The sequence below is a fragment of the Syngnathoides biaculeatus genome, chromosome 15 (genome assembly GCF_019802595.1).
Source record: "Syngnathoides biaculeatus isolate LvHL_M chromosome 15, ASM1980259v1, whole genome shotgun sequence".
NCBI classification, from domain to species: Eukaryota; Metazoa; Chordata; class Actinopteri; order Syngnathiformes; family Syngnathidae; genus Syngnathoides; species Syngnathoides biaculeatus.
In genome coordinates, this window is record NC_084654.1 from 16,199,331 (window position 1) to 16,221,529 (window position 22,199).

A 22,199-nucleotide genomic window follows, 5' to 3' on the forward strand; every position below is an offset into this window, starting at 1 on the left:
TCCACAGCGGGCCTGTCAAGAGCCAAGACATTTTTATTTGCTTTATAACACTGTTTCATTTTCTACATGAGCAGCTGGGCTGTGGAGACTAAAGAGAATGAAGACGTCTGGCCCGTGGCACATACTGGCTCATTGAGGGAAGAAGATGGCGTGGGAGATAAGCAATGAATGGTGATGCTTCCGCTATAGGACCCCACTAATAATGAAGCCTATTGCCGGACAACAAAGACACCTTGGTGGACTGGCGTCAGCTTAGTACATGATGCAGAAAGAAAAGCAGTGGCGCTATATGAAAATAGTTGCTCTCTTGAGATGGATTGTATGATATGCTTGGAAAACTTTTGTGTTATTGGAAAAAAAAAAAAAAAAAAACGTAAGGAATGGAAAAAAAGACCTTGATGGTGCCTGAAGCAAATAAGCAACAGCAGCAACGGTCTACAGTGGACACACTGTGGACAAGGTTGGCTTTCATCTTGAGATGCGCTTCAAAGCGAGCGGTGAGCCGCTCAACAAACCGCCAATCAAAGCCCCCGGCAGCAACCGGGCAGCGTCGCACTTCACAAAAGCTCGTCGTCCGGGCCGCGGCGCAGATCACACGATCAGGCACCGCTCGTATCACAATGGCTGATTTTTGTGTCTTATCATTTTACACCATGTGAGATTCCTCTTCGCGGTTGCTGGGACATTTTACACCAGAATGGATGAGAAGCAGATGTTTTCTTATCCAATTTGACTGTAGTGTTCCCCCCCCATCAAGCTATGCTCAAGGATGATTCCTTGTGTGCGATTGAATAACTGGTAGGTGCAGACAAACCATGGTATATTCTGTCTGAAATGACGACAAAAAAAAAAAAAAAGCCTTTCTGGACTGTATTTTATTTTAACTGGAATGGGCAACAGAGACACCAACTTAGTACTTAATCAGTTATTGAGAACCGTTCAATTAAAATACAGATATTCACTGCCAGATCTCCATGTTAACGACTTAAATACGATTCATTCATCCATCAATCAATTTTCTGAGCCACTTACCCTCACAAGGGTCGCGGGAGTGCTGGAGCCTTTCCCAGCTATCATCGGGCAGGAGACTTGCTACACCCTGAACTGAGTACCACGCAATCATAGTGACTTAATTACCATAAACTATAAATGTGGGCGAAACCCAGGGACTCTTGTAAGCTTCACATCGGGTGGGCCTGAGCTCAGATTCAAACCCATAGCCTTTTGAATGTCAGCCACTTGTGCTGACCATAATATCACCATGGTGCCCTGACATGTACATTATTTGTAAAACAAACAATTTCACTATTATCCAATCTTGTAGGAAATCTGCCCTTGCCATGCATGATTAGTTTGCCATTTATTGTTGTAAAAATTCAGAAACATTTACTAATAATCAGGTCAATAACCATGCAGTTACATAACTGAGGGACATCTTGCGCTTTTAATTGTTCTATAGCTCACGATCTGTCAAAGTATCCTCCTCCGGCATATCCTTCATGACAATAAACAAAACCTGTCTGCGTTAGTCGCCGTGTGCTGTACTGCCAAACAGTGACCTTTGTGAATACGGCGGCCATTTATTGTCGGTATAATACAGATGTGATTAACATAAATAAGAGTCAGAGTCAAATATGCGTAAAGGTCATCGCTTAGGAGTAGTTGAGACTCCGCAAAAGTGATTTACAACAACTTAATTTGACTGTGTGGAGTCATTTATCTGCCACAGAGGGAGCCATGCAAGTCTCGACGGGAGGGGACAATACGCCGTCGCTGCACACGTCTCGGATTCGACCAATCAGTCAAGATGCTTTACACCTTCTGTCAGGGACCCTAACAGCTCTCATAAATTACAGGGCCATTGTACTCGGTGCCAATAACTTTTGAAGGAGAATCTCCACCGAATGCACCGTACTGTTGTGGCATCTATCAGTTTTTATACATCACAGTAGATATGGTACGTTCAGAGTGTGAGGGAGACATCTTTATAAAGCAGTGACGTGCTTGAAAATACATTTCCCTGAATGAAATGATTGCCATAATTAAACTGAAATGATGTGGTAAAGTAAAATATTTTACTAAACTGAAGCCAAAAATATTGGAATCACTCAATATCATTCCACTACACTAAACTACAATAAAATGTTTAATGAAATTATGAATACAATTTTCTGTTTTTTTTTTTACAAAAATAAAAGTTCCAATGGTAAGTTGAATTATTTTCACATATGCATTTAATTTCATAAAATAATTGGTACATGTTGAGGTGTAACAGTACATGTGTTCATATTCTGATTTTGAGTTATGGACTGGAAATTGGTAAGTGCCAGCTAACTGGCTTGGACCCTAGCCACACACCAGCTCCTTAAAAAAAAAACAGTGAAGCTCGACCACTGGCTAGTGGATGTTTATGCATTTGACATTTTGTCAAACTTGTCAACTCAAAAACGGTATTACATGAATGTGAACATGAAGAAAACAACTTCTGACAGTATTTAAACCGCCTATTCCAAGATCATCTGTTGGAGCATAAAGCAATAATAAATGCTCTTGGCATTTTTATAATAATTTATTATGCTCAAAGTAATCATGTTACAGCATGCTTGAATTCCTAAAAGGGACTTTTTATTTTGTACTTAAAAAAAAAAAAAAAGTACAGAATTTCTAACATTTTATTTGAATATTTATTTTAATTTAATTGCATGCAAGGTTTTGGGGAAGAATATTAAGTTATATTTCATTCCTTTAATGTACAGAGTGGGAACTGAACAGTGACCTTAAATCTGAGATGCAGTAAACCCATACGATATGGTGGTTCAGTTTTTGTGGTCCCAGTATTGCAGCGTTTTTTTTAATTCTGGGAATGTTATTACAATTTTTTATACAGTTTATAAAATATTTTTGTTATACATTACTCTTGCACTCTCAATATATTCTAAGTTCAAATATTTTTGTAATTTTTCAAAAGTTTGTTTAAAGACAATTTTGTAGATTTTCCACATGTGGAGAGGGTCTGGAACTTAACCCCAGTGATGGAGGGGGTTTGATTGTAAATACAGTATCATAATTTCTGGCATATGCTTACTCTTACATTTTTTTTTTTTTACTAGTTTACTTTTTTGGTTAAAAAAAAAAAAAAAAAAAAGCTCTGGATAAACTCGTTCACTCATATTTTCACTTTTACCAATGTTCATCCTTTTTCCACTTATGTGGAAATCCAGTACTGGCTGACATTTATTCTGTACTACCATGCTTCCGGTGTTCCAACTGAAAGGTTTGACTCATCCTTTTCATAGATGTCATCCGCACACGCACCAGCAAGAGTGCTAGAAGGCGTAAATGATGCAGTCATTTATAAACAGAGACAACAATGTGATGGGGACAGAAATAAATATGAGCATCTGCTGTCTGCAAGCAGTAATGTGCTGTGATTCATTTCAAATGCCCACCCGTTGGGAGACTATTGATATTCTGTAGGAGAATATTGTCGAAAACTGCAATGTACTAGACCTCTGCTACCATCAATAAGGGAATAATATGCAGAGAATACAGGGAAACCATGTTGGTAAATGTGGCATATTCCACAAGTATTTGAACGATACTATTTAAGTGATGTTGGGAGCCTGCTGTTGTGCCAATGCATTCATATAAAGAGAATGGGTTCTTTTTCTTTCGGCTTGTCCCGTTAGGGGTCGGCACAGCACGTCATCTTTTTCCACCTAAGCCTATCTCGTGCATCCTCCTCTCTAACACCCACCGTCCTCATGTGCTCCCTCACAACATCCATCAACCTTTTTTTGGTCTTCGTCTCGCTCTTTTGCCTGGCAGCTCCACCCTCAGCACCGTTCTACTAACATACTCACTCTCTCACCTTTGAGCATGTCCAAACCATCAAAGTCTGCTCTCTCTAACCTTGTCTGCAAAATATCCAACTTTGGCTGTCCCTCTAATGAGCTCATTTCTAATGCTATCCAACATGTTCACACCAAGCGAGAGCCTCAGCATCTTCATTTCTGCTACCTCAAGTTCTGCTTCCTGTTGTTTCTTCAGTGCCACTGTCTCTAATCCGTACATCATGGCAGCCTCACCACTGTTTTATAAACTTTGCCCTTCATCCTCGCAGAGACTCTTCTGTCACATAGAACACCAGACACCTTCCGCCAACTGTTCCGTCCCACTTGGACCAGTTTCTTCACTTCCTTACCAGACTCTCCATTGCTCTGTATTGTTGACCAAGTATATGAAGTCATCCCCCTTCGCTATCTCTTCTCTCGGTAGCCTCACTCTTCCCCCTCCACCACTCTCATTCACATACATATATTCTGTTTTACTTCAGATAATCTTCACTCCCCTCCTTTCCAGTGCGTACCTCCATCTTTGTAACTGTTCCTCCGCAGGTCACAAGGTCATCTGCGAACATCACGGTCCAAGGGAAATCCAGTCTAACCTTGTCTGTCAGCCTATCCATTACTACCGCAAAAAGGAAGGGGCTCAGAGCGGAACCCTGATGCAGTTCCACCTCCACCTTAAATTCTTGTGACACACCAACGGCCCACCTCGGCGCTGTTCTGCTCCCCTCATACACGTCCTGTACTATTCTAACATTTTTCCGCCACACCAGACTTGCGCATGCAGTACCACAGTTCCTCTCTTGGTACTCTGTCATGGGCTTTTTCTAGGTCTACATCAATACAATGTAGCTCCTACTGACCCTCTCTTTTCCACGAGTATCCACAAGGCAAAATAGTGCACCTGTGGTACCATACTGTGGCTCGCAGATACTTCTGTCCTGAGCCTAGCCTCCACTACTCTTTCCCATAACTTTGTGTGGCTCATCATCTTTATTCCTCTGTAGTTTACACAGTTCTGAACATCCCATTTGTTCTTGAAAATGGGGACTAGCACACTTTGCCTCCATTCTTCTGGCATTTTCTCTCCCGCTAGTATTCTATTGAATAAGTTGGTCAAAAACTCCACAGCCACCTCGCCAAATTGCTTCCATACCTCCACTGGTATGTCATCGGGACCAACTGTCTATTTTTCCCCCCCATTCTGTTCAGTGCCTTTCTAACTTCTCCCTTACTAATCAAAGCCACGTCCCCGTCATTCACGCTTACCTCTTCTACTCTTCCTTCTCTCCCATTTTCTTCATTCATTAACTTCTCAAAGTACTCTTTCCATTTACATACAGAATTTCCATCACTATCCTTAATCACCTAAAATCAAAATCACATAAAAAATAAATCCTTCTTCTTTCGGTTTGTCCCTTTCGGGGTCGCCACAGCGTGTCATCTCAGATGAACGCACATATGTTTGGCACAATTTTTACGCCGGATGCCCTTCCTGACGCAACCCTTCTCAGGGAGTGGGGGCCCCAGTGGGATACGAACCCACAACCCCTGGTTTTCCAAACCAGTGCTCTAACCACTGAGCTACGGGGCCTCCATAAAAAAAATAAATAATTGTAAAATAAAAGATGTGAACCTCTACATACAATTCCATTTCTACAGTTCTACATGTTAAAGTGACCAATGGTGTACTTCCCTGGCTTGAAAACAAACTGGATATAGTCTGTCGGAAATTATAAGACACATGGGAAATTGAAAGAGTGGCACACCTTGACACACAAGTGCCTTTAACACTAAAATAACTCATCTGAGATTAAGGTTGGGGGGGGGGACCCATTCAAGGAGGCGGCTTCCAAAAAAGCATGGGTGCTAATGTTCCCCCAGATGTAGAGAGGTGCTTGCGGTTGGGCTGACACGCAACGCGAGGGAGGACCCGCTAATGCAGATTGTATTAGAAGCCACTTTATGGACGTGCTCGATGCTACGCAGGGGCGAGATGCGTGGGGCTCCACTTGTGAGCTACAACCTGGCTTTATGCTTTGATGCGCCTACCCTTGAAAAAGGTGAGGGAGGCTCGCCGTGAGAAGACATCACGCTCTCTAGCTTCCTGGAAGACATAAATCACTTTTTCCATATCATCATCTAGTCATATCCAATGCATATGCAGCCTTAATCAGTAAATCTTTCAGCTTCATCCTCTTTTAGTGATATATCAGACTCGTAATACTCTCGCACATATGCAGTACATCTCCAACAAAGCCTACTTTTTTCTATTCTGAAGAAGTTCACTCAAAACGGAGAGAGTGGCGCTCTCAGCGGGACTTCGGAATGAATTTCCACATTCCCTACTGAATACTGCAGAACATCTCAGCCTGATTAATGGCTGTACACTGTCTAATGAGCAGTAATTGAATGGTATAATACGGTCGGCCCTTGGAGGCCCAGAGGAGCAGTCTTGGGCTGTCTGTGGAAATGCAAGTGACATTGTCTCCACTTGATTATAGTTGACCTTGCAAGCGGAGAGGAAGGCCTCTGCAATGGCCAATGTGAGCATGGGGGAACAGGAGCAGCGAACAAGGCTTAGACACAAATGGATTTGACTTGCTTTGGAGAGACAACAGAACGGATCAATGGGGTGCTCGATCGGGGGTCGATTTTTTTTTTTTTTTTTTTTAATCACCAAATTCTTAAAGGAAGACGATTGATCAAGGTGTCCCCGGTGTAAATGACATTTCTAACAATATTAATTAAGAAAAATGCATAGCTGACTGCTTGATAAATCAGCCAATATTGTTAAAACAAAATGGTTGAGTCTGCTCCGATATATTTTTTTTTTCCAAATGTTGTGATGTGAAGGATAACACACACACACACACACACACACACACACACACACACAAAATCAATCAGCTTCTTAATGGAAAAAAGCCTGCGGAAAGTCCAACAAAAGTCACTCGAGTGATTATAGGAAAAGCTTTGACAAATGTGACCAGCCGGATCGTCTACATTTCCTCCCAGTGGACATTTGCACTTGCCAGAGTCCTGAATGCTGAATTGCATTATTCTTTATTTGGCCACCACCACACAGGTCAATATAGCAGGCACGCACACACACATAGTAAAGTATTCTGTGTCCGTGCATACAGTTGCGAATTAAATGCGATAAATCACTTAAAGCCGGAGCTGAAAATGTAATCATGTAATTGGATTTGATCATCAATATCTCGCGTACGGTACAGGGCGTGCAGGGGAATTTCACAAGTGCAAGGGAATGCGTTTTCAGTCTCGGGTCAACCAGTCACGGTGGTGCAGTTACCCCTCATTCATATTCACAGAGCAGTTTTTATGTAGACGGCGCCGACCAACAGACGGCCTGGGCCTCAAAAGAGGAGAAAGTGCACGGACAGCATCTGGACTCGTTTGGAAAGATTCACTGGTAGTGAGACTACTTTAGCAAGATCGTTGCTTAAAAAGGACAATACACCAAACCTCTAACTTGGACAGGATTTGAACTGAGAATTCAAATGTACTCAGACGAAACAATACTATATGAATTAATCTGTTACTCCACAGTGAAATAGTTGCTATTATACAACATTAATAAACTTTTATATGCAATGTTTTACACACTAACAATCTTAACTGTGATGAATGTGTAAAAAGAACTTAACCGCAGCATTGTAAATCTTTGAAAACAAATTTACTCACCCTTTGACACACGAACAGACAGTAGAACGAAGTGGAAAGCAAGGATTCCTGCAGTAGAATGGACCTTTCCAACCTGTCAATCACTCGTTCAATAATAGCCAGTCAGATAGCTGCATTGTCTTAACCCCTGGCTTGACACGCTCCTGCCGCCATGTTGTCCCACAAGCAATACCGGTTGTCAGTAGCGTGTGCTTGGAAAAGTTAATGTTATGAAGGAAATGGTCCTCAGATGCTCTTGGGGAACGTGTAATTCTGATGAAAGATATCCTGCTAGGTTACAAGGGGCCCACTTGATTCATTTTCCAAAGCCTAAAACACAGTTGATGAAGTGTCTATGATGGATTAAGGCTTGCGAAAGAGCGCACGTACAACTAAATGTAAACAATATCAAACACAAGGCAGTACGTTCGAAGGTAAGTCAGGGTGAAGCATCTTCTCTGAGTTTGATCGAATTATTATCAGTGCTTTATACATTGCAGGAGAACAACTTTCACTTTGTTTGTGTATCACTGACTTACCTAAATGCGCAATGTCATGCAAGAGAAATGTCTATTTGCCTATTTGTATCACATCGAACTTTCAAGACAGGCCACAGCCAAGTCAAATGAATACATGCACTCACTTATAAAGCCTACAATGATATTACTTGTGACTTTCCAATTAAATAGTACTTACCCTGCTTTACATGTGCAGTACGATTCCACTATTTTATCCTGTTGGATTTCAATATGAAGTTTGCAAGCAGTTTTTTTTTTTTTTTTTTTTTTTTTTGCATCGATCGCCAACATTTCACTGTAACTGACATTGTGTCCTGCTCCGTCCAAAATCTTAATTCTGTGTACATATCCTTGCGTGAAATAGTTGAGACCTCTATGTAGAACCCTCTTGGACAAGTCTGGTGCATTTGCCAAAAAACATACCACAATGTTACCAGGAATACACGATAGAGAATCCACTTCAAACCTGTTCTGCTCAGTCGCCATTTTCGAAGTTTGTGGGAGATGGCAACTGTAGCTAGGGGGGCAGAGCTGAAGATCACCAGTCGGAAAGGTCCATTGATTCAATTTATCTTATTTTTGAACACTCCAAATTCCAACCCAAGTAAAAAAATGAAATTCTTTACTGTATAAATTATAGTTAAGCATGGAAACTGCCTACTCACCCTTTTGATCACGGTTGTGTAACCTTCTGTGGTGGGATTCTAAAATAAAATCCAAAAACAAACATAAAAAACCCAACAATTAAAAGTTAAAACACTTTACTGGAGCTGTAGTCTTGTAAAATATTTTGAACACTCATTGATATTTCCCTGTCAAGGGAGAGTCCGATATGAACTGTATGTTTTTCTGCAGCCAATCTGAATCAGCAACATTCATGCAGGACTTAAAGCTATAAGTAATGAACGGAGATATTGATGAGGTCCTTAGCCAGGGTCATAACTGCCCCCCAGAAGTCAATAATTATTCCGATAAGAATATCTTTATGAGAAAAGTGCACACGACAGCAAAATCCTCGCCACACCAAAACATTCCCCCGCGGTGTAATTGCCACCGCTTGGAATTATAGTTTTCATTAAAATGGAATGTTCAAAGTTATTGATTGCTTAAATAAGACTCAATATCTTCTCATTTCAAAGGCGAATTAAATTGCTGGGAATGGTAATATCGGCCAACTGTTGTGCACATTCATTTCCACGTTAGGCTCCCGCGTATTGCCATCCCTCGAGCATTATCAGAGAGAAATAAGTGTATTTAAATGAGTGTAATTTCCACGGGGCACACATCCATGCAAAGGCGTCTGGAAAGCTCGGCTGCACTTCATCACCGCAAATGTACAAAATAACCAAAACACGCTTCAATTACAGGCTACACATACCAAGAATGGCCTTCTATGATCGCAAACACACATTTTCAAGTGTTTTTAAAGCTTGATGCAGTGGTCTCACAGGACACAAGAGCAGAGCAACATCCTGTTTACTGCACAATGCCGGCTTTAATGATACTTTGAGCCCCAAAGAAAGACACCAACTGCACAGTGAACATTAAGTGCGTTATGCGTTCAAGAGAAAATTTGTGTCGACCATAATTGCAAGTTCGGCTGTTTTCCTGTGACATAACCTGCAAAAAAAAAAAACAATGAACAAGAAAACTTGACTACTTAATGAACTTATAAACAATCACTGTACACTTTGTTGTTAGGTACAGGATCCCAAATGACATCCAGTACAAGAGCTGACTTTACCAAGATAAAAACAACAGAAACAACAAAATAAAGAATATAAAAAGAAAAGAATCTCACACACACACACACACACACACACACACACAAATACTAACAATTTTGAATCTGCAATTAACGCAGCATAGATTTTTTTAAATGTGTGAAGAAGCCAGACTATGTGGTGAAATCCCATGCAAGAGTGAAGTTGTACCCCCAGCGGAATCTCAGAACTGTGAGGAAAATGTACTTATCACTACCCAGCTGTGCTGCCACTCTACCAACAGTTTCTGTCATGTTTTTATTTATTTTGCTGCCTTGACTTTGAAAAGAAGTTCTTTATTGTTGTTGATGTGGGTTGCTGTTTGATTTATCGACCTTGTCTATCCCCTCAATATTTTTCATTTTATTTTATTCAGGCAACACTTCAGCTCGGTGAACATCTACAACTCAAGGACAAATGTTTTGCTTTTTCTTTGCCTGATATTGTTTTTCCATTTTATCAGTGATGGCAAAGAGGAAATTAGGAATAATATGAGACCACTGTGCTGCTTTTAAAGGGAATGAAAGAAGCTACTTCGTTGGGCAGGATTGAAGTCGGCTGTGATGACTCCCACACCAGTCCAAGCATCGCAAATTTAAATGCACTGGAGCTACGCTGGTCCACAAAATGAACAACAACAAGTGAGTTGGCTCCTCTGTACATGAAGTGTGTTGCGGCCACATTTTAAACTTCGGTAAACCTCTTCGTGACAGACTTTTTTTTTTTTAAGATATGCATTGTTCTCAAATGAGTCCAATGCGTATTTTAAAAAAAAAAAAAAAAAAAAAAAAAAAAAAAAATACTGCTGGGATAGGCTTCAGCCCCCGTACATGGAAGTGTGTTGCACCCACACATTAACCTACGTAAACCTCACTGTGACCGTAAATACGCATTGGACTAATTTGAAAACAATTCATATTAAAAAAAAAAAAAAAAAAAAAAAAAAAAAATCGTCAGGGAGAGGTTTACCGAAGTTTAAAGTATGTCCACAACATGTTTCCGTGTATGATGGAGACGACCTGTCTTTTTTTTTTTTAAACACATTATTCTCAAATGAGCCAACATGGCATTATAAATGCTTCTTGGGAATTTCAGATTGAGAAGAATAATTCCTACCTGAAATGAAGAGATTGCTACACAGTCGTGTGTATTTGGTTGGGCACCATCCATCACGTTTAATTGCTGAAACCCATCGATCTTTTCGGCTTGTATTTCATAGAATGATCTCTTTGAATAACTGCCTTGTCTGTTGTAACAACAACCAACAAATTTCAGGCATTGTGTATATTCTGCTCCAGTTCAATGCCCACCACACTGTCGAGCAGGTATTTTTGACCAGCAATATGGCGCCGTGAAAATGGTGACGACATCTGCACGAGCTCTATACAATGGTTAACTTCTTTTTCCCCATGTATGAAAATCTCAAAAACATTGGTCGTCTTTTCGATAAAGGTTTTGTGAGAACAATTTGGAAGTGAACTTGCATGAATGACAACCCCCCCCCCCCCGACCCCATTAGTTTGGTTGTCCAACTACATTGATTTATTAGATGCACGAAATCAACAGCTAATTGATTTGGATTTCCTTGTATTGGATTATGGATGATGAAACCAAGTGCCGTGTTGTACCATTTTTCTGAAAGGTATTGCGGTTTTTCCTTGTGTAATTGTCACAGTAAATGCGTTTTAAAGATATCCCGTCTACAGCTTGTTTACCTGAACAATGGGCAGGTGCACTTTTAACAGCAACAGCAGCGCTCATTCTGTCTTCTTTCTTTTGTTTGGCGCACTCGACATGCCCTCTGAGAAAAGTGATTAATCACAATTACTTCATCGGCTGGCAGCCTCCGCCTCATTCTTCTGCACGCTCCCTCTCCCTCCATCCCTCACTGGGCTCGTCTTCTTCCTTTCCATTTCCCTTCTCAACTTCAACAGAGATCAATGCCGCTGTCGAGCCATTTTATTTATTTAGACTGGTCCTGAGGACAAAAAGGGGGCCACGGAAAGCCGTGGCCTGGCCCGCCCGGCGTGGACTTACACTTTGGGGTTGGCTCTTGACAGAAACAGATTCTCCTTGATGCAAGTGCTTGTACAGCCCCGTCAAACAAACTACTTTTCAGCTGCGCTTCATTAATAGAAAACACAATTGGACACGAATCTACTTCAGTAGCCTCAAGTCATTTAATTTCAAAGGCAACAGTCTGCGGCTGTTGGATTAATTCCTAGTGGGAGCAATGTAAAGGCTTCATATTTAGTTTAATGGAGGTAGCAGACTGATTAAATAACACTGAACCTCTAAAACTGAACACAATCAATCCAACACTGGTCAAAAGTGGAAAAGAAATTGTCTGTTCTAGGGTCAAACTATTGCAATCATTAAACGTATATATTCTCTCAGTCATTCATTTTCTAGAGTGCTTTTCCTCTTTACAGTCTCGATTAAGACTGAGCCCATCTGAGCTGACATTGGATGAGATCCAAGGTACACCCCGAACTGGTCACTTGTATCAACCGCCAATTGCATTCTTAATGGTCACACAAGTGTGAAAGTGTGTTGAAAACTGGACGCGCTGTATCACATTTGACGTCAAATTTAAAGGGAACAACAAAATATTCAATACAAAGTTCTTATGGTTATAACTTACTTAACCTTCATAAGTCAGTAACTAAAAATGAGTCTATATATAATGTTTGTGGTTACATTGCCCATATATTGAGGAAAAAAAACATACCCATAAGTCAATAGGTTTGTATTAAAGAATTTCGGCAAATGAATGCACCAATGGAGTCTATTAACAATATAGCCTTTATGAATGTTAAACTGGAAAATTGGTTGTGATCAGCCTTTTGATATGATGCTTTTATCACTCCATCAGTATGATTCAGAACTGATTACCATTTTAATTCCAACATCAGATGGAAATGAGAGCATTTTGTTTTTCCCTTCCACAAAAGTTAACCAACAGGCCTTTCCGGATAAATATTCCACACAATGGCCCGATTGATTCATTTATCATTTAACCCCGCTTGACGGTGTTTGAAGTCTTGTTCTCGTGATTAATATCCACCGCAACTAACTGAAAAGCGGGCCAGAGTGGGGGAAGGGGGTGGTGAATGTTATGTTCGGAATTAAGAGTCCACTGGTAAAAACAGTGACCCATTTTAATACATAATTAACTAGGTACTCCATCTAGAATACAATGCAAATAAGGTTAACATTTTTTTTTTTTTAGAGGCTTACTGTATTTATTTATGTTTCTTTGCCTTTGAGTGGCACAGTTGTAGAGCATCGGTCTCACAGTTCTGAGAACTGGGGTTCAAATCTTTTGAAATTTGCATGTTCTCCCAGGCCTGGGTAGGTTTCCTCCCACATCCCCAAAACATGCATTCATTGGAGGCTCTAAATTGCCCATAGGTGTGATTGTGAGTGCGACTGTTGTCTGTCGCCATGTACCCTGCGATTGGCTGGCAACCAATTCACGGTGTACCCCGCCTCGTGCCCGATTACACCTGGGATAGGCCATTTTATTTTTCATTCATTCATCAATGACAAAATCATGATATGCTCATCTTTGTCTCCTTAGACAACATCTTCATCTTCTCCCACTCACTGGAAGAACATCGACAACATGTTTACCAAGTGCTTCAGCACTTTCTGGAGAACCACCTTTTTGTTAAACGTGATGAGTGGGAATTCCACCATCTCCGCTACAGACTTTCAGGGATATATCGTTGCCAAGGGACAATTACAACCAAACCTGGCTAAAATAAATGAATAAAAATAGGCAATCGTCCACTGGCCCATTCCCTCCACTCACAAAGAACTGCAATGTTTCATTCCTCCCACGAGTTGAAAATCCCCACAACTCCCTCACCAGCCACACCACAGGTATGAGTCACTTCATGGTATAGTCCGATTTCCAAGCCGCTCTGTTCAAGGAGTGGGCACATCCTGTGGCAGTTCCTTCAGTAGCACCTGCAGCAGATTCAAGCTATTTAAAAAGGACGTCAGAGAAGATTTTACTCATCTGGGCAAAAGGAATAAGCAGTTGGCGGAGCGTCATCATTACTCTACATCGGGATATAGGGTGGGTCGAATGCTGTTGCTCTCCAAGACCTCCCTCTCCGATCTGAGTCAAGTAAACTCACACCACACTTCATTTGGTCACCAAAATCATCAACCACCACATCGGCACAGGTTCTTATCTGGGTCCTGGCTGTCCTGTCAAGGTCCTCAAATGACACAGACAGCATATAAATTTATGACAAAAACAGTGAGAGATATAGAATTTCCTTCAATTTCTCTATGATTTATTATTAACATGCTGCTGATAATGGGAAAAAGATCAAATAAATTGTTTCAACATTCTCAACTGACCTCCATTTTTCTTGCATCTTGTTGGTCTCCCATGACTCCTACGCTATCGAATTCATCTGCCTCCAATACATCTTATGTGCACAATCTATCAATCACAGGGGAGTGTGGTCCTAATAATTTATTAATGAAAAGGGGGTAGAGAGGGGGGCATCTATGAATTTCTAACGGCATTTGTCTTATTTATCAAGGCAGATCAAACAATGAAACTCCAACAAGCATTAAGGTACCAGACAGCAGTCTGGTATTCATGAAGAGGAAGGGAGAAAAGGAGGTTTGGGACTCAGTTTGCAAGGAAGAGGTGGAGGGGGGGGGGGGGGTTCAGACAGCAGGGCACACATCTGAATTAAAGCTTCCCTGAAAAGGCAATTTTTTCCTCATCCTTTCTCTTGTAGGTAGAAAGGTGAGCTGCCTTACACAGAATGAGAGGCACAGGAAGACTTAATGCGTCTGTAACCACATCGCTCTTTTGTTCACTGGCTGCCATTCCTGTGCGGGCTATTGAGGTCGGGGGCGGGGTGGTGGTCGTGGCATGAAGTAGTGAGGTGTAGTGATCTCAAGCTTCCACCAGACTGCACTTATGACAGTGAGTTTTTGCAAGCTCACTAACATGGAGTCTGGGGGGAAGGCACCGTTGGTGCTACTCACTTGTTTGCTCTCTTAAATATATATGCTGTTGATATTCGGTTGAAATCCATGCAGCCTGTTGGTGGGCTGAGGAGTTTCGTGGGTGGGGGGGGATAAAAACAAGGGAGTGAGGTTCGCCTGGTGGGTTGGACGAAAAAGATGGGTTGAAATAGAGTTCACTCTCGCATGCTCTGCTGTGTCCACAAGCAGACGAGATTAAAGACGAGAAGAACAAGTGGCACTCTCACAGTGGTAGGGAGTGCTAATTCAATTTCATAAGATTAGTTCATGATTGAAATCAAAATATGTCTTGGCAAGCCCAAAAAAAAAAATAAATAAAAAAAAAATAAATAAAAAAAAAATTAAAAAAAATCAGCAAACTGCTGTCTCTTTACATTTCAATGTGATCGATGGTATTTGAATCAGCAGACTAAAAATCGAGATGCAGCCTCTTTGGGGAGAGGTGATAAGGCTGCAGTGGCGTATAGCTTGGGGTGGCAAGGACTGGCAAGAAGAAATGTTTATGACTGGATTATGCTACATTGTTCAAGTGATGCAATTCTGTACATTTTTTTTCCTTTGTATTGGAAAATTCACTAGGGGGCGGGAAGCTGTTTCGTGGTTAGCATGGCTGCAAACCTCAACTCTGGTCTTCCTTTAATGAGTTTGCATGTTCCCCCCGTGTTTGGTATTCTCCATGTACTGCGGCTTCCACCCACATCCCAAAGATATGCACGTTACGTTCAGTGGAGACTAAATTGTTTATCAGCGTGAATGTTATTCTCGTATCCTTTGTTCCATATTGCCGTAAGCAATTGCGATCACGAGGCCTCATGATACAGCAGCTGTAATGTGTTGCGTTTACTTCTGCGTTGTCAGATCTTGTGCTCACACCTTAGTCATAGAAACCTCCATCCATTCAGCCTCAACTCATTATAGCTATAGTCTGCATAAGTTGACTGAAAAAGTAAATCTATTGGATAAATCAGTAAACATATACCTCAATGGTTCATCTTGTATGTTAATAATATTTGCTGCACCATTGACTACCCATCCATCTACCCATCATTGTCTGAGCCCCTTATCCTCACAAGGGTCTGAAAGTGCTGGAGTATAGTCCAGCTATCTCTGGGCAGGAGGCAGGGTACACCCTGGACTGGTTGCCAGCCAATCGCTGCATTGGCCACCCTAAATGGGAAAAGCTGAAACAACAATGTTGCAGCTATGGGGCAGTCATACAACCATCCCTTTTTTGCAGTTTTCCCCCCCTCACAAGAAAGGAGTGCTGGAACCACTCAGGGTACAATTCTTGCTGTCCAGCAGGAGTCATTTTCCAAGCCGCTCATCTTCACAAGGGCGTGGGAGAACTGGAGCCTTTCCGGCTAACTTTGGGTAAAAGGTTGACTACACCCTGAACTGGTCCCCCAGTCAGTCACGGGCCACATACTGATGCAGTCACTGAGTGGGAACTGAATCCATGCTGCCTGCACCAAAGCCAGGCGAGTGTCCCATTACACTGAGTGAGTTCTCCTCAAAATTTTCTGTGAAAAAGAAATGAACAATACAGTGAACAAATCGTTTTCCCAAAGTAATTCTAGTGAATCATCCATCCATTTTCTTAGCCGCTTATCCTCATGAGGGTCATGGGAGTGCTGTCAAAAGGCAGGAGGCGGGGTACACCCTGAACTGATTGCCAGCCAATCGCAGGTCACATTGAGACAAACAGCCGCACTCACAATCACACCTAGGGGAAATTTAGAGTCCAATTAATGTTGCATGTTTTTGGGATGTGGGAGGAAACCGGAGTGCCCGGAGAAAACCCACGCAGGCACAGGAAGAACATGCAAACTCCACACAGGCGGGTCCGGGATTGAACCCGGGTCCTCAGAACAGTGAGGCCAATGGTTTCCATCTGATCCTCTAGTGAGTCACTACACTTCAAAGGACTGCTGTGCCCACCAAAACTGTGACCCAGCCACTACTTCATAGTGCTGCCCTCCTGAAATTTACATAATCCAAATGTCAAATCTACTATGACTGCCACAGCTACTACTGGTTCTTCTTTTTAAGAGGACAAGATGGGATTACAGTACAAGCATCAGGAAACAAGCAGTGGAGAAACTGAGGTCATCCATATCTCCTACAGTATATGATATCCCGTGGGAGCACACAACAGTGTACATCAGGGTGGGCCGCAAGCAAGAGAGGGAGAAAAAGTTCAGTGGAGATACTGAAGTGGTGGACTGCGTAGCAAGTAATCGACGGTCCTCTCCAGCGTCACATGAGAGGAGTCAACAAGAGGACACTGTGATATGATAGCCTGGAGGCCTAGAGGTGGGGGGGACGGCAGGGGGGCGGAGGTCCAGACCATGCGGGCCTAGCAGCCTCCAGCTAGCATGCGAGCTGCGGTATCAGCAGGATCCACTCCTTGGCCCGGTCCTCCTCGGAGAGCAGACACACTGGCAGCAGCAGGAGGTGTAATTTTCCACAGAGCGCAAATAGTATTCCTCTCACCTTCCTTCCCCGTTAGGATATTTTGGAATAGTGTTGAAATGGACAGCCTTCGGGATGTTTGCCCATCCTTCCACGGGTCTTTTTACAGACATGCTATCAGGTGAAGAATTTTACTTTCTGGAGGGGTTTCTTCTAAACACCTACCTGTACAGTGAATCCCCCCCACCTCCCCAATTTCACTGGTGAAGGGGATCATGCCCTGCAGCAAAAAAAAATAAAATGGGGGAAAAAAAAAAAAAAAAAAAAAAAAAAAAAAAAAAAGAATCTGCAAGTAGCCGACAACCACCCTGGAAATCTTGTCACCGGGATTCTACCATATGGTGCCAAATGACTTATTGCTTTAGCCTGAGCACACCAAAAAAAAAAAAAAAAAAAAAAAAATGCATGAAAACTGGGTTTTTCCAGCTCATAACCAGGCATAGAAAAAAAAATTAAAGAAAAGTTCAATTTGACTGCCCACCTGTGAATATGACGGCAGCATCACTGTACACAGTATCTCCGCTCATCTATTCATATGAATACAAGAGAAAAATTCAGCCTTAACTATATTGACAGAGCTATGGCTTTGACGGTCGACACCCACTTTCTGAGGACCTTCAAATAGCGTCTTGCTTAATTTCACCAATAGCAATATGCATAGTTTGACAGAAAAAGGAAAGTAATATGTAAACAGCAAATATATTGAACTGGCCAGCACTGACCTTGACTGGCCGGCAGTGTAGGCTCACTTGTCAATAGGCATGTGCACAGACATTTTGTAGGGCAGGTCCCCAAGCCCAAAAGGGGGTACCCATCCGCAAAATTATTCATACAATTAAGAAAAAGCAGTGTTCAACTTTGCATTTCTGTTAAAAGGAATCAATATAGTAACTAATACAATCGCGAACAAACATGTAAACCTTTACACCTCAAATGATTTAAAAGTGCTCCAAGTGGAAGAAAAATAATTGTCTTATAAACAAGGCATGGCTATGTTAAGAACTGAAAAATCACATTCAAACATGTTAAATCGTGAGTCATATCTATTAACCCCAAATACATTTCCTATGTTCTAGTAGGCTTTTTGTGATCATTTTGCTGTCACGTCTTACAAAACAAGCCATCGTCTGCAGCATCAGAGATTTCATTGTTGAAAAGGTGTTATAGTCAAAAGTAAGGTGCAGCAAAATGTTAAGTTCTGGCAACATAGTTCTCATTTCCTCATAATTTTGGCTTCTCATGCATGGTAGTCAAATATGACAGGCGATTATGAAGACCGATTTGGCAAAGCACTGCTAATTCTTACAACTGATGATGCACAATGATTCAAATTCCACAGTTACTCTTTTTAATCACCAAAGAGGAACAGTTTAGCTCATGCTGCCCACCACTTTTCACTGTTTAGCAGCAACACATCATGAACTTCCGCTGTTACTCATTAAACGTAATGCTCAGAATGACTGGATGGCAAGTCAATTCTCCACCAGACTGAAAGATGAGACCATTTTTTTTAAATTTATAAACTGTCAGGTTTTTACAGTGAGTGATGCACCTTCTCTATACGGAGGTCATTTAGATCAGCATTAAAAGATTAAAGATGAGAACTGAAGCCAAATAGCATTATTAAAACATTCTTAATTTAGGCATTCAGGGAAACAGCTACCTCAGCAGTGTAAGACCAACAGGACAATGGATGATGTCATCATTGTACCAAGTATGTATTCAAGTAGTATTTGTTCTGCTGCAGATGTCCAATTCGGCAATTCGCTGCCTGTGCAGCTCAAGCGCAGTTCCCCACACACCGCAGGCAAGGTTAAATTTTACACATCCTCTGCGGGCATCATTTTAAAAGATCTTTTTTATGGGGCATTTCTTAGACGACTGCTGTTTCTTTGAGAGATCGCACCGAGATTAATGATGCAGATGACCCCGTTAAATGGACACCTTAACAGGTGACAGATCGAGGCAGGGAGGGCCGGAATCTTTTGAGCCACCTAAAAGGGCCTTATTAAATTGGACACATTATGTTTACAGATATTCATAAGGGATCATTGAGGGGATTCAACCCTGGTACCATCATGTCTGCCTGCTAAATGGCTCGTGCTCCGACTCAGACTGGAGGAAGCAACAACACCCATATCCCTGACTCTGTTTCCATCTAGTGGAAAAATATGAAAAAGCAAGTTTTGTTTTCATTTGTACTTGGCCCTGACTGAAATACATTTTTTTTAAATGATCATTATGCTACAATGCTATATACTTATGATTCCATTTTATGATTATAGTAATATTCCACTTACTCATATATATAGTTCTGAAAATGTGTACAGTAATACACATGCAATTTAGTATGTTATGAGATCTTTTAAAATAAAAAAATGCAAACGTTATGTTTAGATTGAAACTATTCAATTTCATTACACCTTTTGTCATTGATTGCCTAGGAAAGAACACGGTGAGTTTATGAGTCTGGAATGAGTTTTTCCCAAATCATATAAAGGGGTATACATACACAGACGGCAATGTAGTGCTTGAGATGAATAGTAATATTTTAAATGTAATATATGTTATCACTTGCCCATTCAAGCCACTTGTTACAAATGTGCAAAATTACTTAAATACTTTTAAAAACACCTTGTAAAATCCCTGAGAAATCTGGAAATATTCCATTTACAATAATGGCATGATTGTTTTTATAAATGGCAGAGAGGTGGCGAGACTGGTTAGAGTGTTTGTCTCACAGTTCTGAGGACCGGGGTTTAAATCCCGACCCCAGCTGCGTGGAGTCTGCATGCTCTCCCCTTGCATGCGTGGGTTTTCTTCAGGCACTCCAGTTTCCTCCAACATTCCAAAAACTCAACTCAACTCAAAACTCAAAATTGCCCTCAAGTGTGATTGTGAGTGCGAATGGTTGGTCGTTTCTATGTGCACTGCGGTTGGCTGGCAACCAGTTTAGGGTGTGCCCCAGCTCCTCCCCGATGATAGCTGGGATAGGCTCCAGCACTCCTGTGACCCTTGTGAGGATAAGCAGCTAAGAAAATGGATGGATGGATTCTAAATTTCTTCAGTGACTAGGAGAAACCACATCGTCATGAGGTCGGTGGCATCCATTCAACCCAACCAACTCAAACCAAGCATGGCTACTTGTCACAAAAAAAGCAAATCCAATTTGCAGAAGTTGATATCCATAAATGTTTACAATTTGGTGCTGCTCCAAGTGAACAGCCTTGTAGGTCTGTGCTCCTCTGAATTACTTTAAAATTCAAACTCCAGCATTCAACATTGAACACTTGTCTTCTGAGACTTGCTGACATTTACAATGTCAGAGTTTAAGCAAAATGATGAACTCATCCAAATCATCCCGTTGAACTTTTTTCCATATTGCTGTAAATATACAGTACGCACTGTTGTGCAAATATATATGAATATATAAGGCGTCAGTGGATACATGTCTCATTTTTCTCCATATGAAAAACTGGCATGTCATTGTCATCTTTCATGGTTAGAAACATCACACATCAGGTGACACGTCGAGCTAAATGTGCATGTTCTCGTCTCCACCAAGACACGCAATCCTCATATGGATTCAAAGCATTCCAATGTCTACTTAATCACAATATGAATATGATTTTTTTTTATACTGTAAGGAGTCCTACTCTTGGTGCAAATGATCTGTGCACAAGTCCCACTGCACTTGATCAATTGGGCCAAGCTGCCACTGTCGGGATTACCCATCAAAGTGGAACGTAATGGTAACTCTGTGCCACATGCAGACAGTGATGGATGACAGCGGCGTTTCATAACCAATTGCATTGCCACAATATGTCCTGTCCGTGGAGAAATGTTAATTGAAATGCTGGGCATGCAAAACCAGACACGCTTGCCACATATCACGGGAGCAGGATGGAGCAGCAATATGTTTGCGTAAATAAGAAACCAATTCTGACGTGATAAAATTTACTACAACCTGGATAGTGGGAACATTTTGTAATTAGTATGACTTTTGGGGATTCGAAAGGTGCATGAATTATTGAAGTGGAGCAACTCCACGCATTGCCATAATGTTTAATATCTATCCATTTTCTTATCCTCGCTTATCCTCACAAGGGTCACGGGGAGTGCTGGAGCCTATCCCAGCTGTCAACGGGCAGGAGGCAGGGTACACTTTGAACTGGTTGCCAGCCAATCGCACATAAAGACAGACAACAATCGCACTCACAATCACATTTAGGGGCAATTTAATATGTCCAATTAATGTTGCATGTTTTTGGAATGTGGGAGGAAACCAGAGTGCCTGGAAGAAACCCACACAGGCACGGGGAGAACATGCAAACTTCACAGGCAGGTCCAGGGTTGAATCCAGGACCTCAGAACTGTGAAGCCAATGCTTTACCGTGCCGCCTGCTTAACATTGCTTATTTTATTAAATGTGAGTGACTCCACATTAGAAACAGAGGAGGGGGATAGAGCAAGTGTGCACGTACTGCTGTGGTATGGTGTACTTAAGATGATAAAAAACACAGAGCTCACATGTCGCAGCCCCAACCAACAATCATGTGTCTGTAGTGTAATAACCAGACTGACCTTAGAGAGGTAGCATCATGCTACAGGGAATCCAGACTGTATGTTGAAGAAAAAGAAAAAAGAAAAAAAAGTGCCACAGTCAGTGTGATGTAGGCAAGGCTGCGTGTGGAGGACCCAAGTGAAGCGAAGCAGGGACACAAGGCAGGTGTAAGGAATCTTAAACATATGTAATTCTTAAAGACACCTATACAAAGTAACAAACATAACTAAAATAAACCTACACCTGACAAGACATGGCACAAAGAGACATGATGACTGCAATGACGTAAAGAGCAGCACAAGACAAGGCAATGGACCGACAAGAA

The 22,199-nt window shown here is 41.6% G+C and overlaps 1 long non-coding RNA gene and 1 other non-coding gene across 6 annotated transcripts in view; both read right to left on the minus strand.

The window, feature by feature from the left end:
- LOC133513501 (uncharacterized) overlaps positions 1 to 22,199 on the minus strand; it is a 77,193-nt gene extending 54,994 nt beyond the window's left edge. For 4 of the 5 annotated variants that reach the window (XR_009798508.1, XR_009798510.1, XR_009798506.1 and 1 more), the window contains exons 1-3: positions 21,895 to 22,199; positions 11,532 to 11,617; positions 8,719 to 8,757 (exon numbers count right to left, since the gene is read on the minus strand). This is a non-coding gene — a long non-coding RNA (uncharacterized LOC133513501). The remainder of the gene's footprint in view (positions 1 to 8,718; positions 8,758 to 11,531; positions 11,618 to 21,894) is intronic. The other variant, XR_009798507.1, reaches the window with a different exon arrangement.
- On the minus strand, positions 5,370 to 5,442 carry trnas-gga (transfer RNA serine (anticodon GGA)). The gene has a single exon. It is a non-coding gene; the product is annotated as a tRNA-Ser (tRNA).